Genomic DNA, 17338 nt, shown 5'->3' with positions numbered 1-17338 from the left:
TCTGTATAATAATAGCCAAGGAATGCCAAGGACAGCCGGTAACCTCCATAATCTAGGAGAGAGGCATGAACAGATTCTCCCCCCCCAAGTCTCCAGGAGAAACCAGGAGTAAGTGTGTTGTTTTAGGCCACACAGTTTGTGGCAATTTGCTCTTGCAGCTCTGGGAAACAGACACAACTAGGCAATTCTCTTTCTTCAGGAGTTTGGCATCCTTCCCTTTCATGGGGCTTTGCCACCATGTCTCTCTACAGGGTCTCTCCAGCTGGACAGACGAAATTCTTTCATGCATGCTTAGGGTTCCAAAAGAAGAAGCTGTCAGGGTTCTAAAGGCTGAGAATTGCAAGGATCATAGTGTTATTTCTGCTAAATTTTATTTATTTATTTTAAGATTTTGAATATTTTTAGTGTAATCTACATTATTACCCAATGTAGAGCTTGGAATTTACAACCCTGATAGCAAGGGTTGCATGCTCCATCTGTTGAAGTTTGTTAACTGAAGCCACACCCAGATTTGTTGGGAGGAGACTGCAGCAGAGATGAATACCAGGAGATATATATTTCACTGGTGGCCTCCAATGCCAACAGCGTAATATAATAGTCTCCCCCATAAGTTAATAATGACAAATCTCAATCAGGGGTGTGGATTAAAATATGTTGTAAAGCTTTAAGATTTTATATCAAAGTAACTAAGAAACAGTCATACTGTGAGACAAAGAAATCAGAATTTAGCAGTTTTTCCTTCGTAATATTTCCATCTTATTAATATATATTAAAATGATTTTTTTTGGTACACACATATGGAATCTCCAATATTTTGACTAGTAGCTACTCAGGACAAGCCAGGTTATACTGCATTGTTCTTAATTATTCACATCTGACTTTGAGTTTCTTAGTGAAAAGGCCAAAATTCATGCAAAAATAATAGCTTTTAAGTTCTAAGAATTTCCTCAACATCTCGATTGGAGAAAGTACCATTGCCGTTCAACTATGTAATGTGAAGCTTTACAGTAGAATGTAAATGTGGCATTCAGAGGTAATTTCCTTGCCTTCATGATTCTTTTAACCTACTGGATAGTATAAGCAATGCACAAGAGTAAAATATCCAACAAAATTCCAGAAGCAATAATAACCATGATGAAAATAAAGTAGAATAAGTTGTGCAGTTTTAATTAGAGTTCACAAAGTTTTTCTGAGAAGATAATTTGAACAGAGACATGAATTAGCTAAGAGAGTAAGCCACTTGAAGATACATACAGGGGAAGCTGTAGGCATAGAAAATAGTGAGAACAAAGGTCCACAGATAAGAATACAGTTGCAACTTCAAGAATTTGGACAGCAACATTTCAACAGTTTTAGTTTGGTCCAAAGATTGTTATTTCTTTCATGCTTTATTTTTCCTTGATGAGCCAAAACCACACTGGCTCAGCTAAAGCTGCTATACAAATCCTTGTCAATTAGCTCACCATTTAATAGCATCTTGCCAAGGCACAAGATTTTACTGATGGCTTTTAAATCTTTGCTGCCAAAAGAGATTTACTTCTTTAAGGATTTCTTGGCAAAAATTGGTGCATTACTCCCATGAAGTTAGACTTACAACTCAGAATCAACTGAAATAAATCATACGTGTGCCTTAAAAGCCTATTATTTATCTCAATTCCATATCCAACTTTCTAAATAAAGGTTCCTAGAACTTTTAGGAAGCTTGAAAATTATTGAAGTACAAAACCTATCAAAAAAGTTGGAATGGAAATTCTAGTTTGTGTATGTTTACTATTTCATTACCTCATTTAATAGAGCTACATCTCCAAGAGACATATAAGTTGTAAAGAACAACAACAAAAAAACCAAACCAAAACAAAACAAAAAAGTATTCAGAACAGGCATTATTGAGTTTATTTTACCAACATTAAAATATTTATGAGAAAAGTACCCAACAAGCACAAATGCATTTTTCTGTCACCTTTGTCAACCTGATGTCTTAAGAAGAAATACATTTTCTTCAACAATTATTTCACTCTATTTGGCAGTCACCGTTCCAAGTGCTTTGGTGTTTTGTTTGCTCATTTGATTCTGTTCCCCACAGAGTTCCCCTCACTTTTTACACTGCCTACAGTACATTCTGACCACTGAAATTATCTTGGCAAAATGTGGCTACCGTCTTGGGAAAATAAGCAATATGCAGCAGAGATTCCCAAGGCCGCATTCTAGCCTACCAACAGTGTTCTTTTGGGAATGTAATTTTTTTTTTCTAATTGAAATTAGAGTCAATTAATGTACTTGTAAAATTATCATTACTGTCTTTGACTTTTAATTGGAGTGTTTAGGTAATTTACATTTTGCATAATTTTGATATGTTTGAGCTTAAAACTATGATTTGGACATCTGTTTTCTCATCTCTTCTTTGTTCCTTTTTCTCTTTTTCTACTTTCTTTGGAATAACTTTTTGTGATTTTTATCTCCTTTTTTTGCCTCTTGCCTATAACGCTGTTATTTTAGTGGTTATATAAATATAGCACTGTATTTTATCATATTCTATCTTCAAGCAATATATTATGTCCCATAAATTTTTTTTAATTTTTTTTAAAGATTTTATTTATTTATTTGACAGAGAGAGACACAGCGAGACAGGGAACACAAGCAGGGGGAGTGGGAGAGGGAGAAGCAGGCTCCCCGCAGAGCAGGGAGCCCGATGTGGGACTCGATCCCAGGACCCCGGGATCATGACCTGAGCCGAAGGCAGTCGCTTAACCAACTGAGCCACCCAGGCGCCCCTCCCATAAAATTATACGAATCTCCCACAATATACTACCCTTTGTCCTTTCCTGGCCTTGATATTCATGTTGTGACATTTTATTTCTATATGTAGTATAAATCCCGCGATGTGTTGTTTTTTTTATTTGGTTTAATCAGTCCATTATATTGTATAGAGATTTATAATTAAAATATTTTATATTTCCCCACAATTACTCTTTTCAGTGGTTTTCATTCTTGTTTGTATGATTTTCCTTCTGCTTGAGGGTTTTCAGTTAAAATTTTTCTGGTACAGGTCAGTTGGTTATTATTTCTCTCAACTTTTTATATCTGACAAAAAAAGTCCTTATTTTTCCTTCATTTTGAAAGATACTTTTACAGGAGATAGATCTCTTAAGTTTGCAGGTTATTTATTTTTTTTCCTTTCAGTACTTTAAGATATTTCTCCTCTGTCTCTTAACTTACACTGTTTTCAGTGGGAAGTTTCAATGAGAATAAGGAGATTTTTCTTGACTTATCTTTGTAACTCTGTATATAATGTGTGTATACTTGGATCCCATGCTGCTGTCCTTTGAGCCTGATGCCCATGTGTTCCTGTATTTTTTTGGTCAGAATCTTTTCTCCCAAGGTAGGGAACACAAGATATTCATCTGGAGCAGGGCTTAAAAGTCTTTGGGTCAGTCCCTCTGTGCAGTGAATTGGCCTGGAGCCAAGGGCAGAGGTGGAAGCATGTGCGTCTCTGGGGGTTGGTACTTTTTGCCCTTCTTCATCATTTGAACCTTCATCTATGTCTTGCACTGGGGGGTCCTGATCTAGCTGGGATGGAGGCTACCCGGTCTTGTACCTTGTACCGTTTCTCAACTTCCTCATCAAACTGACTTTCATCTTGACCTCCTCCCTCTTCCCAATCTTCTTCTAGTGCTCCTGAATGAGGATTTGGGCCCCCAACTCCTCCAGTGTGGTGGAGGGAGAAAAGTTCAAGTCTATTATTTCTACTACCACAAAATCAGGCTGATTGATCTGATGATCTGCAAATGGACACCTGCTCCTTCTCCTCCTCCTCTTCCTTCTTTCTTTTCTTCTTTTGGCCCACTCCACTTGGGAACAAACCTGGCCCAAAACTTTTTTTTTTTTTTTTTTTTTTTTAGCTTTGTAAACAAGCCTTTGAGGAGAATCAAGATCTTGGTATAATGTTCCACCAGCTTGGTGAAGGAGTTGAAAAGTTGGGCTGCAAGTGGAGGAAGTCAAACTGGTAGCTGTGCTTCTCTTTCTAGAAAGATCAGCTGTGTCAGAAACCAGTGCCCATTCCTGGCCACAGGCTGAGCCATCGGCTTCATCACATCCAGGTCAAAGGCTGAGATGGAAGCTGATATGAGAATGAGGGGCATGCTGTGGTTTGACTTCACCAAACTCGGGAGGGGGCTCTTTGGGCATGCTGGTCTCCTGGGTCACCTAGGCTTAGGCATTCTGCAGCTCCTATTGGATAGCTTGCTGCTGCTGCTGTATGACCTTGGGGATGGTGGCTGTAGGCTCTGAACCTTCCCCTCCTTGAATTCACTGACCTAGTGACAACGGTAGGCATGGTAAGGGTCTCTGGGGTTCAGGAAGTTGAACTGAGAGTTGATCTCATTCTGTTATATCCTAGCTTCAAATTTGGGTTTGATTCTGGTCACTAATTTGTCAGTGCTATCCATGATGTTCCTGACCTTCGGAGAAGGGTAAATAATCCCCACCACCGGTTTGGAAGGGGTAGGATCCTCCTCTGAAGATGCTTCCCACCTGTGCAGTCTGGGCATGGTGGCTCCTGGCGATGGTGGGGGCACTCCGCTACACAGGTCTGGCCTGCATGACTGCAACACTCAGAGCTGCCCAGGAGTCCGTAAGGGGTGCTGCATGCATCAAGACAGGCTCCCTGCACCAACAGAGGATGGTGTGCCTGTGTTTAAGTGTGTGTGTGTGTGTGTGACTCCTTTTAAGAGTTTATCTGTGCCATTGGATTTAAGCTATTTGATAACACGGTGACTTGATGTACTTTTCTTTATGTTCCCTATTCCTTTTTTGTTTTTAGCTTATTTGTAAGTTTCTTATTTTCATCCAATTTATAAATTTTTCAGCCATATTTATTCAAATATCTTCTTTAATCCCATTTCTTTCTTCTCCTAAAGGAACTCGAATTTAACCCATATGTGATTGCTTCAAGTTGTGACTCGACTCACTGATGCTGCATGTATGTATGTGTGTGTGTATGTATGTATGTATGTATTTATCTTCCTAGTTGCATTTTAGTTTCTATTTCTACGTTTTAAAATTATTTTTCTCCTATAATGTATAATCCATTGTTACTCTCATATAGTATTTTTTTAGGCTTTATTATGTATCTCCTAAAGATAAGGTTTATTTTCTACATAAATTAATTATTTTGAAAAACAATTAACAATAGCTTGATGAAATTATCTAGTATCGAGTCCACAATAAAATTGCACCAGTCACCTAAAGTCATCTTTCTCCTGACAAGAATTCAAGTAAAGTTTACATACTACAATTAATTGTTATCTTTCTTGTATTTTTCATCTTAGATATTATAGGGTTTTCTTTCTTTTCTTTTTTCTTTTTTGAGGGGATATTTATTTATTTATTTTTAATTAAGTTTTTTAAAAATTTACATATAATGCATTATTTGTTTCAGGGGTACAGGTCTGTGATTCAACGTCTTGCACAATTCACAGCACTCACAATAGCACATACCCTCCCCAATGTCTATCCCCCAGCCATACCATCCCTCCCACCCCCCTCCATTCGAGCAACCCTCAGTTTGTTTAAGTTAATTCCTACATAGTTAACATACAGTGTTATATTAGTTTCAGGCATACAATACAGTGACTCAACAATTCTATACATTAATCAGTGCTCATCAAGATAAATGTACTCTTAATCCCCTTCACCTATTTCACTCATCCCCCACCTACCATCCTCTGATATGCTAGATGTTGTAGTTTTGTCTATAGAATTTTGATGTGGGACTTCTTTATTGCTCCATATTCCTTCTAACATGCTCAAAAGTTCCTGCATCTTCTTGATATGAAATGCATACTTTAATAATAGTGGAAATGCATTTTAATAATCATTGTAATAGCCTTGCTTACTAATCCTATCATCTAGGTCATTTCTAGGCCAGATTTGATTGATTTGCTATTCCCTTCATTATGGATCATATCTTTTTTTGGGGGGTGAGGGGAGGTTATATATGAGTTCTTGTATTTTAGACAAAATAATTACCCTCAAACTCCTATTCCAGGAAAAGGCCACAGGAGCAAAGATCAGAGACATAATGACACTTAAAATGTTCCAAATTATTTTTATGCAGTATGTATAATATTGGCATTTAATGGTTATAATCTTTGAACAGAAAATTATAACCTAAACTCACTTAAATAGCCATATATCCTAGATGTATATTAGCAAACAGAATACAAAGCATATAAAAATTATGCATATTTACCAAGTGTGATTTATTCCAGAAATACAAAGATGACTCAGTATTAGGAAGTCAATGAATATAACTGCTATATTGATAAGGTTGAGAGAGAAAATCACATGATTAACCTCATTAATGTTGAAAGGAACTCAAAGTTAAACACATTTTGTTTAAAAGCAGTCAATAAAACCCTCATACACTGTTGATGAGAATGCAAGCTGGTGCAGCCACTCTGAAAAACAGTATGGAGGTTCCTCAAAAAGTTGAAAATAGAGCTACTGTATGACCCAGGAACTGCACTACTGGGTCTTTACCCCAAAGATACAAATGTTGATCCAAAGGGGTATGTGCACCCCAATGTTTATAGAAGCAATGTCCACAATAACCAAACTATGGAAAGAGCTAAGATGTCCATCAACAGACGAATGGAAAAAGAAGATGTGGTATATATACAATGGAATATTATGCAGCCATCAGAAAACTGAAATCTTGTCATTTGCAACGACGTGGATGGAACTAGAGGGTATTATGCTAAGCGAAATAAGTCAATCAGAGAAAGACATGTATCATATGATCTCACTGATATGAGGAATTCTTAATCTCACGAGACAAACTGAGGGTTGCTGGAGTGGTGGGGGTGGGAGGGATGGGGTGGCTGGGTGATAGACATTGGCGAAGGTATGTGCTATGGTGAGCACTGTGAATTGTGTAAGACTGTTGAATCCCAGATCTGTACCTCTGAAACAAAAATACATTATATGTTAAAAAAAAAAAAAAAAAGATAGTAGGAAGGGAAAAATGAAGGGGGGAAAACCAGAGGGGGAGACGAACCATGAGAGACTATGGACTCTGAGAAACAAACTGAGGGTTCTAGAGGGGAAGGGTGTGGGGGGATGGGTTAGCCTGGTGATGGGTATTAAAGAGGGCACGTTCTGCATGGAGCACTGGGTGTTATACGCAAACAATGAATCATGGAACACTACATCAGAAACTAATGATGTAATGTATGGTGATTAACATAACATAATAAAATAAAATTTAAAAAAATAAATAAAAAATATCTTACACACACACAAAAATCAATCAATAAATTAGAGAAGAAAAAGGAACCCTCTTGCATTATTGATGGGAATATAAACTGCTACAGTCACTGTGGAAAACAATATGGAGCTTCCTCAAAAAATTAAAAATAGAACTACCCCACAATCCAGTAATTGCAGTGCTATGTATTTACCCCCAAAATATAAAAATACTAATTCAAAGGGATACATGCACCCTTATGTTTATAACAGCATTATTTGCAGTAGTCAAGATACAGAAGCAGCCCAAGCGTCCACTGATAGATGAATGGATAAAGAAGAGGTGATATATATAATGGAATATTATTCAGCCATAAAAAAGAATTAAATCTTGCCATTTGCAACAATGTGGATAGAGCTAGAGTGTTACTATGCTATGTGAAACAAGTCAGTCAGAGAAAGACAAATATTATATGATCTCACTCATATGTGGAATTTAAGAAACAAAACAAATGAGCAAAAAAAAAAAAAAAGAGAGAGAGAGAAACCAAGAAACAGATTCTCAAACAGATTCTCAAGAGAACAAACTGATGGTCGCCAGAGGGAAGGTGGGTGGGGAGTGAAATAGGTGATGAGAGTTAAGAGTACATAAATCACGATAAAAAATTTAAATAAAAAAATCAAAATCAAATCAAATCAATCATTCAATAAATTAGAAATTAAAGTTTAGGTAAAAAACTTTATTTTTGTTTAAAGATTTTCTTTATTTATTTGATAGAGAGAGACACAGCAAGAGAGGGAATACAAGCAGGGGGAGTGGGAGAGGGAGAAGCAGGCTTCCCGTGGAGGAGGGAGCCCGATGTGGGGCTCGATCCCAGGACCTAGAATCATGACCTGAGCTGAAGGCAGACGCTTAACGACTGAGCCACCCAGGCGCCCCTAAGTAAAAAACTTTAAAATACACATACTTAAGTCCAAAAACCATCACTGTATTCAAAAAGAAAACACTAGAGATAGTATTACTAAGTCAAAGATGCTTAATGCGTTCTCTCTCTCTGAATTAGAGGAATTAGTTAATATAAATAGGGGAGAGAAAGGAATCAGATAATACATATTAAAAAAGGAGGAGTGAAATTATCTCCAATTTTATGGATTATAAAGATTATGTGGACATCTATGACACCCTCAAGCACGTCTTTATGAGATTAGGAATGAGAAATAGGAAATTCCGGGTAAAGGTAAGGGTGGGACACTGAGAAAAAGATTAAATAAGAAGTGAATAGAGAGCAGTGTTAGGAAACCATTTGCAAATGGAAGTGTTTGGGGACTGTAAGAGAGATATCATTTGAACCTAATCAGTAATGGTTTTTCTCATTTAAATTCAGTAGACTTTCTTAATGATGTATATAAACCAGTCAGTAGTGCTACCTTAAATCAAGTTCTAATAAAACTCATTGAGAAAGGAGAAAAATTGATTTTTACATATACACCTTCCCTTTTTAAGAGGAGGGTTCATATTTGAGAGCATATGGAAATGTATGTGGAATCAAAATATGTATGTAAATCTCCTATCAAAAATTAACTGAAAAAATATCATTGAAGAATCTTTGGTTTGGGGGGACTGTGAAATTTAGTAGATTGAGAGGGTTTTTTTTTTTTTTCTTTCATTTTAGCCCATCTTGGACATTTTTAATTATGGTAATAAATTGAGTCTTTAGTCTTGCCATGCAAGAAATTTCTTTGATTTGAAGAGTATTTGAGAAAGCTTCCTGTATTTTAAGGGAAAAAATAAATGCTACAGTTTATGAAACCTATGTTTTGATTCTTCTAACTTTTCATGTAAGCATACTCCACATGTATTGACTTGAACATAGCCCAAAGGAATTATGAAACCTTGTAGACGAAAATTTTGCTTTCTCTTAAACATTATACAATGTAGAAAACACACACACACCTGTACCTCTGAAACAAATAATACATTATATGTGTAAAAAAAAAAAAGAAGATAGCAGGAGGGGAAGAATGAAGGGGGGGAATCAGGGGGAGACGAACCATGAGAGACGCTGGACTCTGAGAAACAAACTGAGGGTTCTAGAGGGGAGGTGGGGTGGGGGGATCGGTTAGCCTGGTGATGGGTATTAAAGAGGGCACATTCTGCATGGAGCACTGGGTGTTATGCCCAAACAATGAATCATGGAACACTACCTCAAAAACTAATGATGTAATGTATGGTGATTAACATAACATCATAATAAAAAAAAGGAAAAACATTTTATTGGATCCCAAAAAAACTTTTAAATTGCTTTAGAATAAAAAAAAGAAAAACACACACACAGACAAATGCACACACACACACAACAGTAGAATGTTTCACCCTTTTATAAAGTAAATATAGTGATTGCTTTGGGACACAAATTGAGAAAACTGTACTCATATTTAAAATTTTTAACAACATCCATATTTTTTAAAATTTTAAATCCTGTAATTTGGGGAGTAAAAGGCTCATCTTTCATTTATTTTTATTGTTTTAAGATTCAGTTTTAGAGACTGAATTAAATATTACATGAAATGCTCTACCTTATTTAGGCAAATACATTTATTTAGTTAAAACAGTTAAGAATATTGTTTAATTCCTGCTATATTTGTATTTAAAACTTACTTCCTGAGCACAATGTATTATTCTCATCTTTGTTTCTAATATTCCAAGGTGAGAAAAGTCATACGAGTATTATGAAAGAAAATGAATACCTGCTCTATGGTTTGCCATACAAATTTGAAGATCAAACAATAGTAAACAGACTTCTAAATGTTGGAGCATGCCATTTAAAAAATTTTTATTGCCTATCAACCAAAACGTGACATTATAAAAATATAAAGAACAATCATGTATCAGTCCCTTGATTACCTGAAATCATATCAATTATTTCAGATCTTTTTCATTGAGAAGCAAACATTATGGAATAATTGAAGACTCAATATTCTATTTATCAACATATTTCCTAAATCTCTTCTCAGAGGAAATGATTCTAAATTTGGTGTTTATGATTCCCATTTATTTAATACTTTAACTACATCTGTATGTCCTCTTAAACCACATTTTTAAAAATTTTTTTTAAAGATTTTATTTATTTGAGAGAGAGAATGAGATAGAGAGAGAGAGCATGAGAGGGGGGAGGGTCAGAGGGAGAAGCAGACTCCCCGCTGAGCAGGGAGCCCGATGCGGGACTCGATCCCGTGACCCTGGGATCATGACCTGAGCTGAAGGCAGTCGCTTAACCAACTGAGCCACCCAGGCGCCCCCTCTTAAACCACATTTAATATTGCTTTACACATTTTTGAAATATATGTTAATTTAGAAAACTACTGCCTCAGTGATGCACACGGTGACCCAGTGGTTACTTGATATGTTCATTATTGAGGAAAAAAAGAAGTATTTTTTCCTCAAATATCATGTTCGAGTTTATATTTTTAACTTGCATATATCTTTAATGTAGCATGTAATTTATTAAACTCCCCATTTCCACTACTACTTGATATATTTATATTATCTTACTCTACTCAGTATATAAATCACAGTAATGTCCAAAAATTTAGAAATGGCAGTCTTACCCTTTCTTCTAGGTTGCTAGAATTGTTATAAAGTGTGTAAATGCATGCAACCTTCCTTTATTGGCATCACTCAAAAGTTAAACGAAAATTTTCAAATTCCATCTAACTGAATACTCTAGAACACATAATGCCACCAACATGGAAGATAAATTCTTATATAACTAGCAGCGAAGAACAATGAAAGAGATAATGCATATAAATCAGTCTTCTATATTTTTTTCTAATATTGTCTTTGTTTCTGTGAACTGTAGTTTTAATCATAGGGCTTATTAGTGTTAAATACTAGTTCTTTTTAAGTTTTTGAATGAATATGTGTAATTATTAAAGTAAATGTAACCAAATTAACATTAAACTAATCTATTTGAAAAAAAAAACTCTTCAATTTCAATTATATCTCTACGAACATAGTTTCACCCTATTATGAACAAAAATACAGTTTGTGCTTGGGTTGTATTGCCTGGGCACAATTACAATTACATAGTTTTGATCAGTGGATCAATATGAAAATAATGAAATTCACATTTTTTTAGATTTCTCTGATATATTGAGTATTAGCACAAATGTTAATATATGATCAAATAATATGATTAAATATGTAAACATACTTGTCTATTTTGAACATGTTTCAAACAAGAACATCTTTATATATAGAAGTTTCTTTATTAATTTCCACATCCTTTTTCATTTAGCCAGCATCCGCTCATGTTTTAATCTTCACTGCGATAGTCTATCACGAGAGTAATGGTGAAAGTTTCCTAGTGCCAGACATCTAGTCAGTGTCTCCAAGAACAGCTGTTTGGAAAAGTGCCAATTTGTAATGGAGTTAATAATATAAGGCAATAAAGTGGGCTTTTCAGAAAACTTAATGACTCCAATTAAAAGGAGGAACATTCTTTTATATGTACTGAGCATATGACCTTTGCATTTTTATTATACTGTTTTTTAATTGTAGTAAACATTAACGGTAATAGATATAAACAATATATTTTTATTTGAGAAATTTGGAGGATAATTTATTGCATTTTTCTTTTACAATGAAGTATTTTGGTTCCAAGATCATGAGATGTAAATGCAACAAAACAGTAACAGAAAAATAATGTCATTTTAACTAATATAAACAACCTTCATCATTGACTTTGGGTGATTTTGATGTGTCAGTGTAGGTTTATCCATTTTAACAAATGTACCACTCTGGCGGGAGAGGGGATGTCGATAGATGAGGGCAGCTATGTATGTGTGTCCACAGGAGTTTATGGGAGAACTCTGCCTCTCAATTTTACTGTGAACCTGGAACTGTTCTTAAAAAAATAGCCTTAAAAATAAATTAAAAAAAAAAAAAACTGGTCAACATAGCCTTAATATTTTCCTAAGCTTAATTAAACTGCAGGCAGATTTCTTCCTGCCTTTAGGTCCATGACCACCCTCCTATTTTGGCTTTCACAGAATCCAAACAGCCTAACCAAAGAAGTCCCTCCTCTCTCTCTCTTCTTGGAGCATTTGCTTTAGAAAACTTATTATTGCAATTTCTTTCCTGCCTCCTCGAGATGTAAATCTTTTAAAAAAAAAAAAAATTCTTAGCAGTTTTACAACGCAGGACTACCTTTCTCCGGGACCTGGAAACCATCCCTTTGAAATGTCATTATCAAGGATGCTAAGCTAGCTTCCTTATCTTCTCGTCTCTGTGGAGAGAATAAGAGCTCAACCTCAGTGAGCATCTCCTTCGGAGTTGTAAAACTACCTCCTGTCATGAAGAGAGGAGAAAGTTTACGTTTCCTACGGCTAAATCCAATAAGCAAACACAGATGGCCTGATTCCCCCAACTCTGCTCTTAGAAACTCCCCAGCCCCCTCTCCCCACCTTTTAAAAAAGGGGTTAAGACTGTGTTATATTCTCTCTTCACTGTTGCAAGAGCCTCCAATAAAATCTTCTTTGCCTGTTTACTGTGTCTAGTGCAATTTTTGCTTTAACAATATTTAGTGTCATTTTTATTTTATGAAATGACAGTTTCAAGCACTGTAGGGTAGAAAATACAAATGAATAATACTGATTAGAAATAAACTGTATTAGAAGAGTCATCTCTTTTATTTTCTTCAAAATGTCCTTAAGCACGGATCCATACAAGTTTTAATTCTCAAACTAGATATGATAGCTTAAAAAGGTTGGACTAACAAAAATTCTTTTTTACTTCACTGTGATTGAAGTATAGCAACTATGTCCATTTTAATACTTCTGATTTAACGTGTAATCATTGGAATTTGCCCTGCATATAAAGGAAATACCTCAGACTAAAAATCAATCATAGCAGTTTTGAAAATCATTTTCTATTGATGAGATTCTGCTTCCAGAGTAAGACTTAGCCCACAATTTGAAACTTTATAGTAACATGAAAACAGTTCACAATTACTGTAGTTTAGAATTTAACTCACATTCAAATTGAAATGGGTGGAAAAATAAAACCCTGTATGAAGCATCTTTTAAAATGTAAAATCAACATTGCTATTCTGGTCACAGCAAAGCATTTTCCCAAATGTCGTATTAAACTCATTACTGAGAGAATGACAAGGCTTTCTAAAGTGATTGTTATTTTCTCATAATAAAGGCAAAAATTGCCAGTGCTTCTGAACTTAAAATAAGATGTGATTGGAGTTGGATGAATTAGTTCTGATGAATATGTATATCAAATGGTTATATTTAAAAATATATCTGTATGCTTTGTTTCCATTCAAACCCGTATCTGGCAGACTAAATTTTTACTTAGAATATCCTCATTATCAACTTTCTTGATATCAAGGTTGCTTCAGAGTTACATTTTTAAGAAAAGGTTGACAATATTTGTTACAAATTAAACATGTTTTGGCTGTCTTTCTCAAGTCTTTGTTGTTTATTTTTATCATATTCATACTCTTCATTACTCTGTTTCATATTTCCTTGGCTTGTTTTTAGAATACTATAATGTGTTTTTCTCTTTGTTTTAATAAAATGGTTAGGAAAAGAAAATTGATGGATATTTCATGAAACATTTTCGCTATATAAAGCAGAATTCCCATTTTTAAAGTAAATTATACTATTTACAATAGACATTTGCTATTATCTCTCAGCTAAATCCACAACTATTAGGTTTATGAGATACAATTTTCTTATCTTAACAGATTATGTTATTGATATGTGTGAATAGTTTTAGGCAAATGATATAAACAATCTTGAGTAAGGAGAACATTTGAAAAAATAGAACCATTTTAGTCTAGATTTAGGTTTCAAAGATATGACTTTGCACATAATTTTAATTTCTCTTCAATAATTATTGAATGAAGACATAACATTTTCTCTTCTTTAGACCCCACTCCATTTTGAAATTACTCTATTTTTTAATTTTTTTTTTCTCCACTTCACTGAAAATGACCTGCTTGGGTTGTTAAACTGAAATGACGTTTTTCATTCTTCATTTCTCTTGGCTTCTTCAGAAAATTCCAAATATTTGACCAACTTCTGCTTCTACAAATGCTCTTCGAATTTAATTGCTCACAATATAGAACATGGTTATTTCCCTTACTTTACCAGTTTATCCTAAATTATATCCTTCACTGACACAAAATCTTCTACCAGAAATGAATGCTGAAATTCCTTAGGGTGTGGTCTTAGGGCATTTTCTACTCTTAGGCTTCACTTTCTCCCTAGTTCACTTGTTCCCAAGCATAGTCAACGTCAGAATCACCTAGGGAAAATTGAAAACTTGCACATTTTTGAGACACCTCCTCACAAATTTACTAGTAAAATGACAAACAATGTGGACTGTCTCCATAGCTCTTGGAGTGGATGCTGAAGACAGGAGTCCCACCAAAGCAACAGAATATCCAGGCTCTAGCTTTTAGACTTGCAGAAATGATTGAGGAAGGAAATCATGCTCAGAATTTTACCTGACCCAGGTAAAAAGACAAATTTGAACTTCAAACTTGTACTAAGTCTTGGTACCATAATGTGACTGTTAAGAATTTACAGTTTTATTCACCAAAAAGATAGTCTATTGAATATGAGTATGGTACACACACAGGCACATTTTCATTATGCTAGAGAAAGAACAAGAATATCATTATTCTGAGCAAAAGGTCATGTTTACATTTGTTGCATTTAGAAAGACTTATCTTCCTTAATATGGATTATTCATATATTTTTCTGAGATTCGTACTATTTATCTTTGCAGATATTTCTATCTCTGCATGAGTGCATCTTGATGATACTCACAAACATTTGTGATAAAGTTGTTAGAAGGGGTTTCTTCATCTCATCCTGGATCAGGGGCTGACATGTAATGAACAAGTAACACATCTGTGTTAGAAAAATCACCTTGATGAAGATATTCATATTGTTGTTAACAGTGGAGGACAATAACGGAAAAGAAATCTACTTTGACTTAGGAAGTGCAAACTCAATTCACACATATAAAATACTCCTGTAGTCAGAACATTCTCTTTGTCACACTGCCAGCTATGATATGGGATCTTTACTAACTTGATCTATATAAGCTAAATATCACTTTTTGGTCTTTGTCATCTCATCATCTTAACAATCAGGGAAAAAACTTCATCTTTAATATCTTTTCCCAGCATTCCTATTTTTCAGATAATGACACTTGAAGCATTTTTTCAATTACTGTGGCCATTACATCAGTGAATTTCTCAACAATTTGATGAAGGCTATTATGGGACCTCCGGGGATGACATGATTAGGTGGTGGGTGGGCAGGTCATTTATAATGACTCTACACACCATTACTATTTCTTTGATATTTGGATATTTGATTGATGATATTATAAGGAATTTCTAGTTACTCTCACTTTTTAAATAATGTCCATCATCAGGTCCCAGTGGCTGAAGCTAGCACATTGGGCTAAAACTAAATGATATGCACATTCACATCAATAAATTCAGTCTAACAGAAAATTATGTTGTTTCTTTTCTTGAAAATTATACAAATGTGTTTATGCATTCATAGGTTAGCTCAGCTTCTGCTTTTTATACCAGAGATATTTACAATTAGAAATAGGGGCATAAGGGTCAAAGAGAAAGCTGCAAAAGGGTCCCATGCTTGAAGAGAAAATTGACAGTGAAGCTCTACCAAGACTGTAAAGACATGAGGGGTCAAATTCAAGGAGAAAGGGAACTGTAAGGGACTAAGCCCCACATTCTGTGATCCAATTCCCCCAAACATTTGCTAATCCCTAAGCTTTGCAATCAAGAGACCTTGAGCCCAGCAGAACATGGCAGCTAGGAGCCTAGTCACTAAGCAGAGCTTTTTGAAGTCTCACTGATGGAGGAAAGAAACATGAGACTTTAAAAATATCCACAGAGGAGTGTTCCTAGCAAATATCCTTGATTTCAATTAAAACCCCAGAAACGCTATACATTAAAATTAAAGTCAAATAGTTCAGTCCTCTTCCAAACTAAATTCTCGCATGAATCAATTCAGTTATTGTTTAGATATAAGAAATCTGATCCTACTATAAGTACCTGTTAATTCCCCTTTGCAGAAAGATACCGTCAAGATGTTCTAAATTTTTATATGCAATTTCAATCATTCCATAAAAAAATAAACAGCCTGATAAACAGAACCAGATGACAAAACTCAAGATGTTGTCAAATAACCGAATGTCAGATAAACACAGAAAACCATTTCTTATGATTGTAATATACATTAGACTTTATTCTTTTCAAAGAAATTTCCTTCAATTTTCTGATTTCATCCATACAATAGTCCTGTGAGGTAGGTGGGGCAGACAACAGAATAGAACCAAAAGTGACCAATATATGGTAGTTATCAAATATGACCTCTCAAATAATTTGTGATTAATTTGTTCACAGACTGTAGCTTATGAGGAGAAAAATTACTCTCTGAAATCTGGAGTCTACATTATTCAATAGAAATTTTAGAGAGGAAAAAGAATTTTAGAAGGGAAAAATCATAAGATTTAAGAAATAAACAGATCGGGGTGCCTGCGTGGCTCAGTCGGTTAAGCATCTGACTCTTGATTTCAGCTCAGGTCGTGATCTCAGGGTCTTGGGATCGAGCCCCGCCTTGGACTCTGCTCAGCATGGGAGTTTGCTTGTGTCTCTCCCTCTGCTCCTCCCCTCGATTGCATTCTCTCTCTCAAATGAATAAAGAAATAGAATCTTTAAAAGATTTAAAAAAATAAGCAGATTAATAGTATCCAAGACACAGCAGCAGAGAGTAATAAAGGTTTATTAGAAAAGGGGTCGGGCGCCTGGGTGGCTCAGTTGGTTAAGCGACTGCCTTCGGCTCAGGTCATGATCCTGGAGTCCCGGGATCGAGTCCCGCATCGGGGGGGGGGGGGGGTCCCCTGCTCAGCAGGGGGTCTACTTCTCCCTCTGCCCTCTTCCCTCTCATGCTCTCTGTCTCTCATTCTCTCTCCCTCAAATAAATAAATAAATAAAATCTTTAAAAAAAAAAAAGGGGTCAAAAAAATATCCAT

General features: G+C 35.3%; 1 pseudogene; it reads right to left on the bottom strand.

Annotated features, from left to right (window-relative positions):
• Positions 1–3207: 3207 nt before the first annotated feature.
• Positions 3208–5132, bottom strand: LOC118013792 (annotated as a pseudogene).
• Positions 5133–17338: the final 12206 nt, after the last annotated feature.

The sequence above is a fragment of the Mirounga leonina genome, unplaced genomic scaffold (assembly GCF_011800145.1).
Source record: "Mirounga leonina isolate KUSES-001 unplaced genomic scaffold, KU_Mleo_1.0 Mir_154, whole genome shotgun sequence".
Classification (NCBI taxonomy): Eukaryota; Metazoa; Chordata; class Mammalia; order Carnivora; family Phocidae; genus Mirounga; species Mirounga leonina.
The sequence above is the reverse complement of the archived record's forward strand: the minus strand, read 5'-3'. Positions and strand labels throughout refer to the sequence as shown.